Raw genomic sequence first — 18,776 nt, 5'->3', positions numbered from 1 at the left:
CTGCTCAAAACCACATCCAAGAAGTTTATTAACCCTTCTGGTGCTTCACAGTAACTAAAGCAATGTGGAAAGAAAAAATAAAAATTTTACTTTTTCCCACAAAAATATTAATTTAGCCCCAAATTTTGCTTTTTCACAAGGTTAACAGGAGAAAATGCGCCATAAAATTTGTTGTGCAATTTCTCTTGAGTACGCCAGTACCCCATATGTGGTGGAAAACTCCTGATTGAGTGCATGGCAGAGCTTGGAAGAGAGGGAGCACCATTTGAGTTTTGGAACACAAAATTGTCTGGAATCGATAGCTAACGACATGTCACGGTTGCAGAATCCCTGATGTGCCTAAAAAGTGGAAACTGCTTCACAGAATTTTATAACATTGAGCCGTGAAAATAAAAAAATCATATTTTTCCCACAAAAATGTTGTTTTAGCCCCAAATTTTTCATTTTCACAGGGGTAACAGGAAAGAATGGAACATACACTTTACTGTGCAATTTCTACTGAGTACGCCTATACCCCATATGTGGTGGAAAACTACTATTTGGGGGCACACAGTGCTCGGAAGGGAAGGAGCTCTAATTCGGCTGGAATAGGTTGCGAACACCATGTCACATTTGATGAGCCCCTGACATGTTAAAACAGCAGAAACCCCCACAATTGACCGCATTTTTGAAACTACAGCTCTCAAGAAATTCATTTAGGGCAGTAGTGAGTATTTTTAACCCTCAGAAAATTCACAGGCTTGTATAACATTGGGCTGAGTGAATGAAATATTACCTTTTTTCCACTAAAATGTTGCTTTGACCCCAAGTTGGTAATTTTCAAAAGTAGTAAAGGAAGAAAACAAACAGAAAAATTTATTACGCAATTTCTTCTGCGTGCGCCAATACCCCATATGTAGTTGAAAACTACTTTTGAGTCATGGTACAAAGCTCAGAAAGGAAGGAGTGGCATATTACAGTGCAGATGTTGCTGATATGGTTTGCAGGTGCCATGACAGACAGGGAGAGCATCTGAGGTGCCAGAACAGAAGAAATCCCCCTTAAGTGACCCTATTTTACAAACTTCACCTCTCAATTAATTCATCTAGGGGTGCAGTGATCATATTGACAGAACATGTATGTCAGAGTATTTTATACCATTGGGCGGTGAAGAAAAAATAATTACATTTTTACTACAAAAAAATTGTTTTAGCCCCAGATTTTACATTTTCACAAAGGGAAATAGGTAAAAATGGCACCAAAATGTGTCACGCAATTTCTTCTCAATGTGGTAATAACCCATATGTGTATGTCCACTACTGCTTAGCCACACGGCGAGACTCGAAAGGGAAGGAACGCTATTTGATTCTTAGAAAACAAATTATAGTAGAATAGTTTGCAGGCTCCATATACAGAGCCCCTAAGTGCCAGAAGAGCAGAATCTTCCCTCAAGTGACAGCATTTTTGAAATTACACCCCTCTGGAAATTTATCTACAGGTGCCGTGACGATTTTGACTCCATGTGTGTTTTCCAGAATAAAGCAGCAATGGATGTTGCCAAGTGAAAATTGACAATCTTACACTGTAGTGCGCAGTATATTGCAGTGCCCAGTACATTGTAGTGCCCATACATTGTCCATGTGCCCAGCTTGTGCTTCTGGAGACACACACCCCATAAATTAAACGAGCTCTCATCGCTTTAAAAATGCCAAATATGTGGACGCTAAATGTGGTTTAGGCACACTGAGGCTCAGAAGGTGGAGGGGCATTTGTATTTTGGAGTACAGAATTTGCTGGATTTCTCTTGGGGAGCGAGGAGCCATAGTGCTTTTCCAGAGCCTTTGTGCTACCAGTAACGTGCAAGCCCCCAATATTTCTGTTAACAGATGATGGACCTGAGTTGGAACTTGTTTTTTCTGGGAGTTGAAGCTTTTATTGGGAACATTTTACATAACATTTTGGATCACGTTTATCCTGTGTCTATGCTGAGCACTTACATTGGGGTTTCCATCTAAATCGCCAAATGACGTGATTCAGATAAAATCCCTGAGGGATCCATTCACTGTAATGTGGCAGCAAAGTTACTCTGCACTCTGTCTGGCCTCTGTTTGGCAGTGTCTTTCTTTTCAGAAGTGCACAAAACCGTAGCCGATTGCGGTTTTATGCACTCGTAAAAAGACGAACACCGCCGGATCAGAGGTCAGACGGCGTCTGCAGTGTCTCCATCTCATTATAAGGAAACTTCCGCCAGGGGTTCCGTCATATATTTCAGAGATTTACACGGAAACCCTGATGTAAGCACTCAGAGTAAAGCGCAGGATAAATGTGTGCCAAGCCTTACTGAGATTTTTAGGAGTCAGAAGAACAAATCAACAGCAGGTAAAGAATTGGTTTTGTTTATTCCTAGTGCTGTATAAGTGATTAGACGAATTTATTCTTCGGGTCGGTGAGATTACAGTGATACCAGATTTATATCGAGTTTTTCCGTTTGACTGCTGTCACACACTAAAAAATGCTTTTTTATGCAAAAAAAATTTTTTTGCATCACCATATTTTGAGAGCTACAATTTGTCCATATTTCTACCGATGGAGTCATGCGAGGGCTTGTTTTCTGTGAGATGAGTTGACGTTTTTATTGGTACCATTTTTGGGCACATAACATTTTTTGATCGCTTTCTATTCATATTTTTGGGAGGCAAAATGAACAAAAACCAGCAATTCAGGATTTGGTTTTTGAGTTTTTTTTTAAATGTTGTTCACCATGTGGTAAAAGTAATAAGGTTGCTTTATTCTTCGGGTCAGTATGATTACAGCGATACCTCATTTCTATATTTTTTTTATGTTTTGCTCCTTTTACACAATAAAGATTAATTTTTAGAAAAAAGAATTGTTTTTGCATCGCTTTATTCTGAGAGCTATTTTTTTATTATTTCTCTGCTGACAGAGCTGTATAACGGCTTGTTTTTTGCTGGACAAGATGATGTTTTCAGCAGTACTATTTTTATTCTCATTCGTCTTTTTATCACTTTTTATCTTTTTATTCCACATTCAAAACATCTCTAAATTTTTTTTTTAACTTTTTTGCTTAGTCCCTGTATGGGACTTTAACTTTTATGTGTGATTACTGATTTCATGCACTGCAATACACATGTACAGTTGAAACCAGAAGTTTACATACACTATATAAAAAGACACATTCATATTTTTCTCAATATCTGACACAAAATCAGAATAAACCTTTCCCGTTTTAGGTCAATTAGGATTACTATAATTACCATCATTTTTAATATTTGCCAAATGCCAGAAAAATGAGAGAGAGAGAGAGAGAGAGAATGTTTTAAGGCATTTTTCTTACTTACTGCAAAGTCCAAAGTTTACATACACTAAGATTACTATGCCTTTAAACAATTCTGGACTGCCTATATGATGATGTCATGTGTTTTGAAGCTCCTGATAGTTCTTTGGCAACATATGAGTTAATTAGAGACACACCTGTGGATGTATTTTAATGCACACCACAAACACACTGCTTCTTTGTGTAGCATCATGGGAAAGTCTAAAGAAATCAGCCAATATATCAGGAAGAGAATTGAGGATTTGCACAATTCTGGCTCATCCTTGGGTACAATTTCAAGATACCTGAAGGTGCCTTATTCATCTGTACAAACAATTATACGCAAGTACAAACAAGATGGGAATGTCCAGCCATCATAATGCTCCGGAAGGAGACGGGTTCTGTGTCCCAGAGATGAATGTGCTTTGGTCCGACATGTGCATATCAACCCAAGGACAAAAGTAAAACACCTTGTGAAGATGATGGTGGAAGCTGGCAAGATTGTGTCAACATCCACAGTGAAACGAGTACTGTATCAACATGTGCTGAAAGGCCACACTGTCAGGATGAAGCCTACTCTAAAAGAAACATAAAAAAGCCAGATTAATGTTTGAAAATGCACACAGGCACAAAGACCTTCAGTTTTGGAGACATGTCCTGTGGTCTGATGAAGCTAAAATTGAACTTTTGGGCATAATGACTATCGTTATGTTTGGAGGAAAAAGGGAGAGGTTTGGAAACCTATGAACACTATCCCAACTGTGAAACATGGGGGTGAAAGCATCATGTTGTGGGGTTGTGTTGCTGCAGGAGGGACTGATGCATATCACAAAATAGATGGCATCATTAGAAAAGAAAATCATGTCGCAATACTGAAGCATCATCTCAAGACATCAGCCAGCAAGTTAAAGCTTGGACTGAAATGGGTCTTCCAAATGGACAATGGCCCAAAGCATACTGCCAAAATGGTAACAAAGTGGCTTAAGGATAACAAATTCAATGTTTTGGAGTGGCCATCACAAAGCCCTGATCTCAATCCTATTGAAAATGTATGGGCAAAACTGAAAAGGCAGGTGCGAGCAAGGCGACCTACAAACCTAGATCAGTTACACCAGTTTTCTCAGGAGGAATGGCCCCAAATTCCGACCAACTATTGTGAGAAGGTTGTGGAAGGATATCCCAAATGTTTCACCCAAGTCGTTTAGTTTAAGGGCAATGGTACCAAATACTAATGAAATGTATGTAAGCTTTTGACTTTGCAGTAAGTAATAAAAATGCCTTAAACATTCTCTCTCTCTCTCACTTTTCTGGCATTTGGCAAATATTAAAAATTATGGTAATCCTAATTGACCTAAAACGGGAAAGGTTTATTCTGATTTCATGTCAGATATTGAGAAAAAACATGCATATGTGACTTTTTATATAGTGTATGTAAACTTCTGGTTTCAACTTGCAGTGCATGACAACTGTCAGTTTTACTGGCAGATTGTCTGTTAGACTCAACTTTTGGCTGAGTCTAACAGGCCACTGTACCTAGCAGACCCGGAGGTCATTATGCCATGACAACTCTCGACTTCCTGCTGATCACGTAACGGGGGCGCCAGAGAGCTAAGAGAAGGAGCGCTCTCCCTCTCACTATCTTCTAAATGTTGCAATTGCTATTGATTGTGGCATCTAGAAGATAGCAAACGGTTAACATCATTGAGACCTGATCCAATCAGGTCCCGATAATGTCACCTGTCAGATCTATCACTCTACACCTGGAGGTCCTGATGGCTGTTAGATCGTTGACCATTGATAAACATCGGCACTGCACAAAGCCCAGCAAGCGCCGACGCATATCTACAGTGGCCGGCCGGAAACGGTTAATATTCTATTTTTTAAATGCAAGGTGGATGTTCTCTGTGTCCCAGAAGATCAACCATGTGCCCTCTTTCACCTGGTCTTTTGCATTGGCTTGATTTATCTGGAAAATCAAGAAAGTCAGTTATCATTTCTTAAAGGGATTCTTTCATCTCTAAAATGCAAATTAAACTACGTAAGCATATGTAAAAAGGACTTAGCCCCTGTAAGGTTAAGTGCCCACGATGCAGAAATGCTGCAGATTTTTTCTGCATCTCCCTGGCACGAAAAACACATGCGAATTTTACATGCGTTTTTCCAGCCAGGTAGAAGCGTTTGTCGAGCGTTTTTGAATGCATTTCTGCATGCGGGTTATCAAGCGCTTTTCCAAGAGATTTTAGCATCACCTGGAAAGTGCTTGACAACTTGGTCACACTATATAAATTCATGCAACCGGCATGGATTTATATAGTGTGACCAAGTTAATAGTTAAAAAAAAAGAATAAAAATGATAAAAAAAAAACAAAAAACATTATACTCACCTTCCGATATCCGCCAGTCTCCTGTACTATGTGTCCTGGCTCCCCGGCGGCTCACGGTGGTGTAAAAGGACCTTTCATGACGTCATTTAGTCATGTAACAGGTCACATGACTAAATGACGTCATGGCAGGTCCTTTTACACGATCATGAGCTTCCGGGGAGCCAGGACGCATCGTACACGAGACCAGGGGACATCAGAAAGTGAGTATAATGTATATTTTTTATCTTAAATTCTTTTTTTTACAAGCACTATGGTACCTGGGTCTGGATGAGAGTCTCCTCTTCTCCAGACCCAGGTACCATCCACACATTGAATCGCTTAATATCCACATGTGCACATGTAGTCATGCGGATATTAAACGATTCAATGCAAGTCAATGGCGGCAATTACGCTGCATGTCCACAAAATTAATGGACGTGCTGCAGATTTTTCCTCAATGATAATCTGCAGCGGAAATGTCCACAGCATGTGCAGAGCACATGCGGATTATTATTGGGGACCATGGGGCACGTATTACCAAGCATTTTTAAGCGTTTCCGCTGCAGAACTTACGAGGCAAAAACGCTTGAAAAACGCATAGTGGGCACACAGCCTAAAAATCAAACCAGCAGTATACATTTTGGTGTTTTTGTGGCAGAGAAAATTACATTTATACTCAGTTCACCGCTAGCACTTTTCTTGATTTTGATTGACAGCATTCACTAGCCAAAAGCAAGCGCTGTCTGAACCCAACCCGCATTCTTACACCTGCGCACTGACACTGGAGAAGCCCAGCGATATGTGCACAGTAACAGTGTATGCACACTGTTGGTATGGAGAAACTGTGATCCCTGCTTTCTGTGTATGGCCCCTGCTCATTACACAGATACACTGGGAAGCCGAGAAGCTTCAGAGAGAAGCCAGGGATCAGAGTGCCCTCACACTCACACTTAGTGCATGCAACTATGATTTTTAAAATGGACTACGTTGCGTGTAAATGTTTGATTAGTTTCATTTTCATTTTGGGGATGACAGACTACCTTTAACAAAAATTATGATTAAAGTGCTCAAGAAGTGTGTCAAGATGAGGATACCGAAAAGAGCCTTTTACACGGAGGGATAATCGCCCAAGCGATTCATTTGAATGATCATTCCCAATCATTGTATAATGCAAAAAAGTGCAGCAATCGAACAATGAATGATAATCCGCTCGTTTGTCACTGATGACATACGTTATGTGACATAAAATTGATCGTCTTTCGAGAGTAATCCACACATGTAAACGGGCCCGTGCCTGTCATTTGTGATGGAAACAGGACAAAGGAGAGATTACCGTCAAGAAAATACAGAAGACTTTTATAAGATCTGAATAGTTTACTATATCGCTGATTGTCGCTCTGTATAATATCTTCTTGTGTAAAAGAACTCTAAGAATTGGCAACAGCAAATCCAAATGGATCTAAAGTAGAAAATGAGCCTGTAGTGAGATCATTAATACAAAATATATTAATCTATTAAATACTCCGCAAAGAGGATTCAACCTTTTCCACTTACGTCTACAAGAGCAGAGCCATTGTTAGATTCATGAGAAATGATTTATTGCCTGATAAAGGTTATGATATCTCTTAAAACTAATTCTCACTAATTGTTTCTTCCTACTTAGAACCTACGATAATATGAATATAATAATATTATTTTAGGAGCTGGAAGCAGAAGAAATGTTTATAAACCCCAAAACCATATTTTGCTATTTCTGTAAAAATACTGGGTGGATTCCAGGCAATAGATGCTTGTTACATTTGTTAGGTTTATTTTAGTTTTATAAAAATTAGACCTTACTTAGTTCAGATTTGTTTGTATAAAAAAAGACCCAAAATGTCTGTGTGTTGCACAACAGGCAAATTAATGAAAACTGGCGCTGAAATAAAAAAATATATGGAATTATTTAATTTTAAAATGAAAATGATTTAAATTTATAGAACAATTTGAAAGCATTTTATTCAACATATACTATGAATAATGCAAAGTTTCTTCATAGACAGCACGGTGGCTCAGTGGTTAGTATTTTTGCCTTACAGATCTACAGCTGTGTGTTCGTATCTAACCAAGGGCAACATCTGCATAGAGTTTGTATATATTTCCCATATTTGCATGGGTTTCCATCCATATTCCAAAAACATATTGATAAATGAATCTGAAAATCAGATTTTAGATTGTTATCCCCAGACAAGAATCAATGTGATTAATGAGACTTTGTGTATATTACTATGCAATATGTGTTAATGCTCCTGGGTGCCAAAGCAATTTCTATAACAGCGCCCCTAGCTAATATGTGCCATTTATCACATTGTAATACAGTAATGTCTTCCAATGTGGCAAAGTGGCCACTGAACCCTTTCAAGCTGAGATGACAACCTTAGCACCTCTTTATAGCTATGATGACCCTAGGGTAGGATAAATGGATACTTTGTCGAATTTTATGTGACAATCAGAAAAATGACATAATTCTGTAGATGTGCCCATTATGATTGTTACTATCATTTCCATTGAGGTGAAATATGTTTTCAGCCTTTTCTGGGGAATCAGTAGATGATTTATGTTTCTATATATGCTAAAATTCTTCTGAATAATAAGATTTGCAGTAAAAAACGGGGATGTGTATACAGTACAGACCAAAAGTTTGGACACACCTTCTCATTTAAAGATTTTTCTGTATTTTCATGACTATGAAAATTGTACATTCACACTGAAGGCATCAAAACTATGAATTAACACATGTGGAATTACATACTTAACAAAAAAATGTGAAACAACTGAAAATATGTCTTATATTCTAGGTTCTTCAAAGTAGCCACCTTTTGCTTTGATGACTGCTTTGCACACTCTTGGCATTCTCTTGATGAGCTTCAAGAGGTAGTCACCGGAAATGGTTTTCACTTCACAGGTGTGCCCTGTCAGGTTTAATAAGTGGGATTTCCTGCCTTATAAATGGGGTTGGGACTAGTGTTGAGCCACCCCCGTAGTGTTCGAGTTCGGTTCGTCGAACACCCATGTGTTCGCCGAATTGTTCGTCGAACTGTTCGTCGAACACCTTCGAACACCGTTAAAACCAATGGCAGGCAAACAAAAACACATAGAAACACATAGAAAACACCTTCAAAGGTGTCCAAAAGCTGACAAACTGCTCAGAAGACACAACTAACACATGGAAAAGTGACAAGTACATATAGTCATGCGAAAAGAAAAGAGGTGGAGGAGTAAAAGGAGGGGGAGACACAAATATAGGCATGTCATGCCCTTCTAAAATCCAAAAAGTGAGAAGCCGACACGTTCAGTCCGCTCCTGCCCGTGCCACCTCCGTGTCGCCGGGTTTGTGCCAGAGCCGCGGTGAACCCTGACGGCCAGCCCCCCTCTCCCAATACCGGTGCCTGTCCGCTGGTGGGTCGAGCGAGCCCCCCTGTGGTGGAGGCAGCTCTAAGCTTTTTAATTTAAATTGTCTCTCTAATTTGAATGAATACACTTTAAATCCATTTACAAGGATCTATTGGAGGGCAAGTCTCATGCCAGCAGCCGCGTAATTCCAGCTCCAGTAGCGTCCACTAAAGCTGCTGCAGTTAAAAAGCTTTTATAAGGATCGAGCTCGGCTGTCCACCGCAAGGCATCCTACTGCCAACTAAAGCTGCTGCAGTTAAAAAGCTTTTATAAGGATCGAGCTCGGCTGTCCACCGCAAGGCATCCTACTGCCAATTCCAGCCCCTATGCCTTGGGCTGCCTCCTGATGCTCTTCACTGAGTATCCCGTGGTCCCGAAGCATTTCCTTTGAAAAAATTAAGTGTCCAAACTACAGGTGGTGTAGCTTGCTTAACAGCCGGGATAATCCGCTGACTAGCAGACACTGCTACTAGGCACAAAGTATTTCCTGGGCTAGATGCAGTTAAAAATTTGTAATTAGATACTCTCGTTGGATGCTGAGAAAGCATTCCATAGAGTCTCCTGGCACGCCATATATGATTCTCTTAAAAAGCTTGGGGTAGGGGTCTAGGGGACCCTTTTATAGCCAAAATCACGGCCCTGTATCACAATACATCACCTAGGCTGAAGATAAATGGAACTGTAGCACCCTGAGGGCTCGGTTGCTACAGAGGTATTGCACCTCACCCAGAGGTGTGATATCTCACTCTCAGGTAAGGATGGAGTGTGGATCAGGACCCGACACCTGCATGCATTACACCACATTGCCGTGGGGCAGGGCGACCAATATGCCTCTGAGATGGGCACGACAGTCCCTGTCCCTGGCTGGAGTGGGGGGAGGGAACACTGAGGAAGGGGAACCCTGTAGTGCAGGAGCAGGGAGGAAGCAGTTCCTGGGTGCATTGAGAAGGGAGTATAAAAGGTGGGCACCATCTTAGTTCAGTGCAGAGAAGTCTGAGCAGAAGTGGCAGGGAGCAGGGGCTCTGCATGAGCTCTGCTCCGGAGGCGGGCCTAGTAACAGAGGCCCAGGCCTGGAAGAGGGAGAAGGAAGGAAGAGGAGCGGAGAAGGCTCCAGGAACGAGGAATGAAGGGATCCCAGGGGTGCGGACGGGCGAGTCGCCACCGCACGCCCGAATCCACCTGCGTTGAGGGGTCAGGCCAAAGGGGGAGACCGGTCCCCGAAACTAGTGGAGGCAGGAAACGACCCTCAGCTAGAAACCGGAGGCTCTGACATTTTATGTGGCGCAGCCCCTCGCTATACCCGCTAGAAAGGCACCACATAGGGTCAGGGAAACTGGCGCCAAGTTTACCAAGAGGAGGCCCGAGGCAGCCGGACAGAAGGGTTGGTAAGAAAGGCCAGACAAAGGACACACAAAGGGGGTCCTGTGAAGCGCTCCAAAGTTATCTGGGAGTTGTCTGAGCCCCTCACCTGGTGAGCACAGTACGACGTGGGCAGCCGTTACCTGCAGACGTGGTCTGGATAATAAGAACTGTGAGTAAAGGCCCTGGACTGCATCACTGACTCCGTGTCGTTACTGCTGCTGCCCTGCACCATCACCCTCATCCTCCGCATACACTGCCCTGAGGCTATACTCCTCCCGTGGGGAGTTATGCTACGCTCTGCTGCACCCACAACACCAGCCTCAGCGGTCTGCCCTGCAGCGGCGGTTCACTCTGACCACAATCCACGGGTGGCGTAGTCGGACATTTAAACATCAAAACCACATAAATAGTTCCGCCACTGGTTTGACCACCCTGAGCCACGGAACCGGGTCGCCGCCACGAAGACTACAACCACCAGCATCCACCAAAAAGGGTCCGGCTCCGGGTGTCCCAAGGCCCAGGGGGTGCATCAGAACATTTTCATCACCTTTCACAATCACCAATGGGACAAGGCAGGGATGTCCTCTGTCCCCTCTCTTATACATCCTAGTGACGGAGCACCTGCTCTCATCAATTCGCCATAACCCCAATATTAGGTGGATTGAGGTGGGAGGCACCGAGTACAAGTGCTCTCTATTTGCTGATGATGTCCTAGTATATATCACTCAATCACATATATCCATCCATGCTGTTATGGCTGAAATAGATCACTTTGTTACATGGTCAAATTTTAAAATCAATGCAGCGAAGTCTGAGGCCCTCGATGTCTCCCTCCCCAAATCCATATAGGATTCCATCCAGTCCAACTTTCCCTTTGCCTGGCCCTCACAGGGTATCAAATACTTAGGAATTCCTATTCATAGAGACCTCTCCCATCTATGTTATCTTAATTTTGGGCCCTTTATTGAACAACTCCATACAGACCACGGTTGGCAAGTTAGAACTATAAGATTCACTACGTGAACCACTGGTGTTTTGTGGAAAAGCACATGTACACTGTGTTCCAAATTATTATGCAAAAAGTGTTTAGGAGTGATAAGGGAAGAATTTGTTTGTTTGTCAGTTAAACTCATTGATGGTGATGTGTGTCAGGGCTCTTTATATCACTGTAAGCAATTGCAGACACCTGTGCTAATTAGTTTGGCAGGTGTGTCCAATGAAAGGCAAGACTACTTAAGAAGGCTGTCTCACATTATTAAGCAGCCTACATTTTCTGCCAAAATGGGAAAGAAAAAGGATGTGTCGGCTGCTGAGAAGCAACAAATTGTGGAGTGTTTAGGTCAAGGCATGACTACAATCAACATTGTGCGATGATCAGGATGAAGTGTCTTGGCAATCAAGAAGTATGTAGCTGATTCACAGTACACACGTGTGCGTGCTGATAAGGGCAAATTGAGGACTCTTTCCTACAGGCAATTACGTCAGGTTAAAAGAGCAGCGGCAAAAAAGCCTTGTCATAGCAGCAGACAAGTTTTTGAAGCTGCTGGTGCCTCCAACGTCCCCTGAACAACAAGATGCAGGGTCCTTCAGAGGTTTGCAGCTGTGCATACGCCATCCTGTCGACCTCCTCTATCCACTTCACACAAGCAGAAACGGCTCCAGTGGGCTAAACATTACATGAAGACTGATTTCAAAACTGTTTTGTTCACGGATGAGTGCCGTGCAGCGCTCGATGGTCCAGATGGATGGAGTGGAGGATGGCTGGTTGATGGACACCCCACGTAAACACGGCTACAGCGCCAACAAGGAGGAGGTGGAGTAATGTTTTGGGCTGGAATCATGGGGAGAGAGATTGTCGGCCCCTTTAGGATCCCTGAAGGCGCTAAAGATGAACTCCATAATGTATGTGGATTTTCTCAAACAGCACTTCCTGCCATGGTTCAAGAAGAAGAACCGTGTATTTCACAGCAAGATCATTTTTTTGCATGATAATGCACCATCTCATGCTGCACATAAAACATCTGCATCTCTGGCTGATATGGGCATAAAAGGGGACAAACTTATGGTGTGACCCCCATGCTCCCCTGACCTCTACCCCATTCAGAACCTCTGGAGCATCATCAAAAGGAGTGTCTATGATGGCGGGAGGCAGTTCACATCTAAGCAACACCTCTGGGAGGGTATTCTGTCCTCATGCAAAACAATTGAAGCAGAAACCATCCAAAACCTGACAAATTCAATGGACGAGAGAGTTCAGAAGCTCCTTTCGAACAAGGGGTCCTATGTGAAAATGTAACATCACCTAGAATAAAGTTTTGAGTTGAAAACTGTTTGATTTCAGTTTCTAATAACCTGCTAATGCTTATAATTTCAAAAATGACAATTTTTTTGGTCTTTATTAAAATGAAAAGGTTGATCGAAAAGTTTGGGGGATCTAAGAGTGTGGCAACCCAGTAGTCATGATTACTTCGAATTCTGACAATATGAGGGTCATGTTGCAGGTAGTGCAGCAAGAAGGCACTTATGTGTCTTGCGCATCTCGGAGCCCCAAAATTATTTTCCGGGCTAGATGCAGCTAAAAATTATTATTAATTTTAAATCTGGTGGAGCTTAGTATAGATGGCCTAATAGGATCAGTGCTGCACACTGCTACAAAGCCCAAATTATTTTCCAGCCAAGATACAGATAAACATGATTAGTAATTTTAAATCTGGTGGAGCTTATTATAGATGGCCTAATAGAATCAGTGCTGCACACTGCTACAAAGCCCAAATTATTTTCCAGCCAAGATACAGATAAACATGATTAGTAATTTGAAAGCTTAAAACGGTTGGTAGGGTGATTTTAACCAATCATCAAGCTTTTACTCTCCCCAGGATGACACAGGGGTAGAAAAGTCATTTCGGATCCATGATTTGTTCATCTTTATGAACGTGAGTCTGTCTACATTATCAGTGGAGAGCCGCGTGCGCTTATCTGTCAGCACACCACCAGCAGCGCTGAACACACGTTCAGACAGAACGCTGGCTGCGGGGCATGACAAGATCTCCAAGGCGTAAGTGGCTAGCTCCGGCCATTTATCCAGATTGGAAGCCCAAAAAGAGCAAGGGTCCAGTGACACAGTCATGGCTTCAATGTTTACTTGGAGATACTCCTGTACCATCGTCTCTAGGCGTTGACTATGTGTCAGACTTCTTGTCTCCTGTGGCCTTGCAAAGGATGGGCTAAAAAAGTGGTGAAATGATTCCGCAAAATTGATGTTACCAGCAGATACTGTGGTTCTGTTACGGTTTGAGTGCTGAACACTTGACGGTCCCACGGTTGGCAAGTTGGAACTGTGAGATTCACTACGTGCACCACTGGTGTTTTGTGGAAAAGCACATGTAAGATTCTGCAACAGTCTCTGCTGATACTCCTGCATGCGTGCATCCCTTTCTATGGCAGGAATAATTTCGTCAAATTTACTTTTGTACCGGGGATCTAACAGTGTGGCAACCCAGTAGTCAGGATTATTTCTAATTCTCACAATTCGAGGGTCATGTTGCAGGTAGTGCAGCAAGAAGGCACTCATATGTGTTGCGCATCCAGGAGCACCAAGTCCCTGTTGTGTTGGTGGCGAGGTAACAATCATGCTTCCTTCCTCTGTCCTCTCCCCCCAACCTCGCACAACAGAAATGTGATCAAGGTCTCCCTCATCTGATGAGTCTTCCATCGGTTCGTCCTCCACTTCTTCCTGGGCTCCTGCACCTTCCTCACTAGTTTGGCTGCTACCATGCGCCCTGGTAAAACCATCTCCCCCACCCTCACATGCCTGCCGCCTTGGTGCTGCCGACCGTCTGGACCTTGCAGATGTTAGCCCTTCCGCATACAACTCCTCCTCCTCTACTTCCTCCACCTCCTCTTGTGCCACCACCTGACTCCGAATTCTGTTTAACATGTGCTCCAGCATGTAAATCACCGGAATAGTCATGCTGATAATGGCATCATCAGCACTAAACATCTTCGTCGCCATTTCAAAACTGTGCAGAAGGGTGCATAGGTCACTGATCTGAGACCACTCCTCCAGCGTGATTTGCCCCACCTCTGGATCTCGTTGGCCCAGGCTATACGTCAGAACGTATTGCACCAGGGCTTGTCGGTGCTGCCACAGTCGCTGCAACATGTGCAGAGTTGAATTCCACCGGGTAGGCACATCGCATTTTAGCCGGTGAAGTGGCAGGCCCAACGACTTCTGTAGAGATGTAAGTCGCTGAGCTGCGGGATGCGAACGGCGGAAGTGAGCACACAGCGACCGTGCCCTCTGCAGAAGGCCATCTAGTCTGGGATAGTGAGCTAAAAATTGCTGGACAACCAGGTTCAACACGTGAGCCATACAAGGCACGTGTGTGACATTGCCCCGGCGAAGGGCCGCACCCAGGTTTGCAGCATTGTCGCACACGGCCTTCCCTGGTTTCAGGTCCAGTGGAGACAACCATTCATGAAATTGGTTCTCCAGAGCTGACCACAACTCCTCAGCTGTGTGACTCACATTTCCCAGACATTTCAAAGTAAAAACCGCCTGATGACGTTGAGCCCTACTGCCAGCATAGTAAGGAGGTGTGCAGGATCCCTTCTGCGCAGTTAGAAAGCTTGTGGCATGACCAGACAGGCTTTGGGTGCAGGTGGAAGACCGAGAGGAGGTTGAGGAGGCAGAAGCAGTGGAGGAACTTTGACATAAAGAGGATTGACGCACAACTCGTGGGGACGGCAAGACTTGGACAGCAGCCCCTTGTCCTGCTGTCACCATAGTTACCCAGTGCCCAGTCAGCGACATGTAACGCCCCTGTCCATGCCTACTCGTCCAAGTGTCTGTGGTGAAATGCACCCTGTCACACACAGAGTTTCTCAAAGAAGCGGTGATGTTGTGTGCGACATGCTGGTGGAGCGCAGGCACACCTTTCTTTGAGAAGTAGTGCCGACTGGGCATCTGGTACTGGGGCACTGCGACGGACATAAGGTCTCGAAAATCCTCTGTGTCCACCAGGCGGAAAGGCAGCATTTCTGTAGCCAAGAGCTTGCAGATGGTGAAATTCAACCTCTTAGCTTTCTCATGGCTAGGAGGAAATGGTCTTTTACTTGTCCACATCTGAGGGACCGAGGGCTGGCTATTGTGCTTAGACGGGGTTGATAAGGGTGTCCCCGGCAAACTGCCGGTCTGTGAGGAAGATGCAGGCGGACATGTTAGGTTGCCTTGATCCAAAGGTGGTGCTATCGATGTCGGACAGCGCTCAACACCAGCTGGTGTTACCACCTCCAAAGAAAATGATGACCTGCCAATCACGCTGGATGTTGCGGGTAAAGAGGTGGCAGGTCTGCGCCCCAAAACAGGTGTGACTGCTGTCCCCCCAGTCACAGAGGATGAAGAGGCCGCGGATGCACAAGATATGGCAGACGGTGGTTGGCCCGGCCGGCTAGGCCGCATTGTAGCACACTGAGCTTCCCACTGCAACTTATGCTTCATGTCCATGTGCCGGTTCATGCATGAAGTACTCAAACTATGTATTTTTTGGCCTCTACTTAGCTTTTGCTGACAAATGTTACAGATAACACGAGTTGGGTCATCTTTATCGATCTGAAAAAATGCCCAGGCTATGCAAGGCTTAGCACCCATGCGACCTGAAGAGCCACCACGACTTGTGGTGAGAGGCAGAGTTGTGTTTGAGGATGCAGTTGTTGACGTGCTTCCAGTACTACGTCTCTGTCCAGGAAGGCGCAACCTGACCTCGTCGTCACTAGCATCTTCCTCCACCTCCTCTGCTGACCTCATCTCTTGGCTGACTGTGGGTTGACAGTAAGTGGGATCTCCAACCTCATCATCATCACCCTGTGCGTTATCACACCCGTCGTCCTCAGAGCCAACCTGTTCCTGCCCTGACAAAAAACTAAAGCTGTCGCTCCAATCAGGTATTTGAGTCTCATCATCGTCTTCCTCATTGTCTCCACCAACAGGAGTTACAGTTTGGGAACGAGGGTCTACATTATGGTCAGAACCTTCTGCGTCTGGTCCTGGATCCGACTCATAAAGATTCTGGGCATCAGTGCAGATCATTTCGTCTGGATTCACAGAAGCGCTGGAGTCGACCTCTGATTCCCAGGCTATAGTATGAGTAAACAGCTCTGCAGACTCAACCATCTCTTCTACCTCATACTCAGACGGGCAGCTGGAGATTTGGGAGCTGTGAGGAAGCAAGTGCGATTGGGGTGACACCTTTGAGGACTGGAGTATTTGTGATGTTGAAGTTGATGTGGAGGAGAGCCCACTTAAAGGAGCACTTGATATCCGTTGAAGCACCTGCTGTTTTTGTGCCTCATCTGGAATTTGTAGCGATTGGCGTGGCCGTAAGAAAGGGATCTTATCACATTGTCCGCTAAAAGAAGTAGACATTTTAGTTTGGCTGGAAGATGGTCTTTCTTCTGCAGATGTTACTGTTGCTTTAACACCTACCCCACGGACACAACCTTTTTTCCCCTTCCCAACACGCCTATTCCCCTTTCCACCAGCAGCAGGCCTTTTTCCACTCATTTTGGTGGTTAACTAATTCACAACTCTGGAGTTGTTTGCACAAAAAAACAATGGATGGGAACCGAGCAGAGCTGAGTGGCCAAACTGTGGTATTAGGCCAAAACTATTGGCTGGGTTAGATGGAGAAAAAAATTATATTCGATTTGCAACCTGATGGAGTTAAGTATAGATGGACTAATAGAACAAGTCCCGCACACAGCTAGAAGCCCAAATATTTTTTCAGAGGTAGATGCAGAAAAAAAATATATTCAGTTTGCAACCTGATGGAGGTCAGTATAGATGGACTAATAGAGAAAGTCCCACACAATGCTAGAAGGCCAAATATTTTTTCAGAGCTAGATGCAGACAAAAAATTATTTTGAATTTTCAACCTGATGGAGGTCAGTATAGGTGGACTAATAGAACAAGTCCCACACACTGCTAGAAGGCCAAATATTTTTTCAGAGCTAGATGCAGAAAAAAATTATATTCAGTTTGCAACCTGATGGAGGTCAGTATAGATGGACTAATAGAACAAGTCCTACACACAGCTAGAAGCCCAAATATTTTTTCAGAGGGAGATGCAAAAAAAAATTATATTCAGTTTGCAACCTGATGGAGGTCTGTATAGATGGATTAATAGAACAAGTCCCACACACAGCTAGAAGCTCAATATTTTTTCAGAGGTAGATGCAGAAAAAAATTATTTTTAATTTGCAAACTGATGGAGGTCAGTATAGATAGACTAATAGAGAAAGTCGCACACATTGCTAGAAGGCCAAATATTTTTTCAGAGCTAGATGCAGAAAAAAATTATATTCAGTTTGCAACCTGATGGAGGTCAGTATAGATGGACTAATAGAACAAGTCCCACACACAGCTAGAAGCCCAAATATTTTTTCAGAGGTAGATGCAGATAAAAATTATTTTTAATTTGCAACCTGATGGAGGTCAGTATAGATGGACTAATAGAGAAAGTCCCACACACTGCTAGAAGGCCAAATATTTTTTCAGAGCTAGATGCAGATAAAAATTATTTTTAATTTGCAACCTGATGGAGGTCAGTATAGATGGACTAATAGAGAAAGTCCCACACACTGCTAGAAGGCCAAATATTTTTTCAGAGGTAGATGCAGAAAAAAATTATTTTTAATTTGCAACCTGATGGAGGTCAGTATAGATGGACTAATAGAGAAAGTCCCACACACTGCTAGAAGGCCAAATATTTTTTCAGAGCTAGATGAAGATAAAAATTATTTTTAATTTGCAACCTGATGGAGGTCAGTATAGATGGACTAATAGAGAAAGTCAAACACACTGCTAGAAGGCCAAATATTTTTTCAGAGCTAGATGCAGATAAAAATTATTTTTAATTTGCAACCTGATGGAGGTCAGTATAGATGGACTAATAGAGAAAGTCCCACACACTGCTAGAAGGCCAAATATTTTTTCAGAGCTAGAAGCAGAAAAAAATTATATTCAGTTTGCAACCTGATGAAGGTCAGTATAGATGGACTAATAGAACAAGTCCCACACACAGCTAGAAGCCCAAATATTTTTTCAGAGGTAGATGCAGATAAAAATTATTTTTAATTTGCAACCTGATGGAGGTCAGTATAGATGGACTAATAGAGAAAGTCCCACACACTGCTAGAAGGCCAAATATTTTTTCAGAGGTAGATGCAGATAAAAATTATTTTTAATTTGCAACCTGATGGAGGTCAGTATAGATGGACTAATAGAGAAAGTCCCACACACTGCTAGA

The sequence above is a fragment of the Phyllobates terribilis genome, unplaced genomic scaffold (assembly GCF_046119375.1).
Source record: "Phyllobates terribilis strain yellow unplaced genomic scaffold, ASM4611937v1 Scaffold_11__3_contigs__length_659146591, whole genome shotgun sequence".
Taxonomy (NCBI): domain Eukaryota; kingdom Metazoa; phylum Chordata; class Amphibia; order Anura; family Dendrobatidae; genus Phyllobates; species Phyllobates terribilis.
This window is presented reverse-complemented; position numbering follows the sequence as displayed.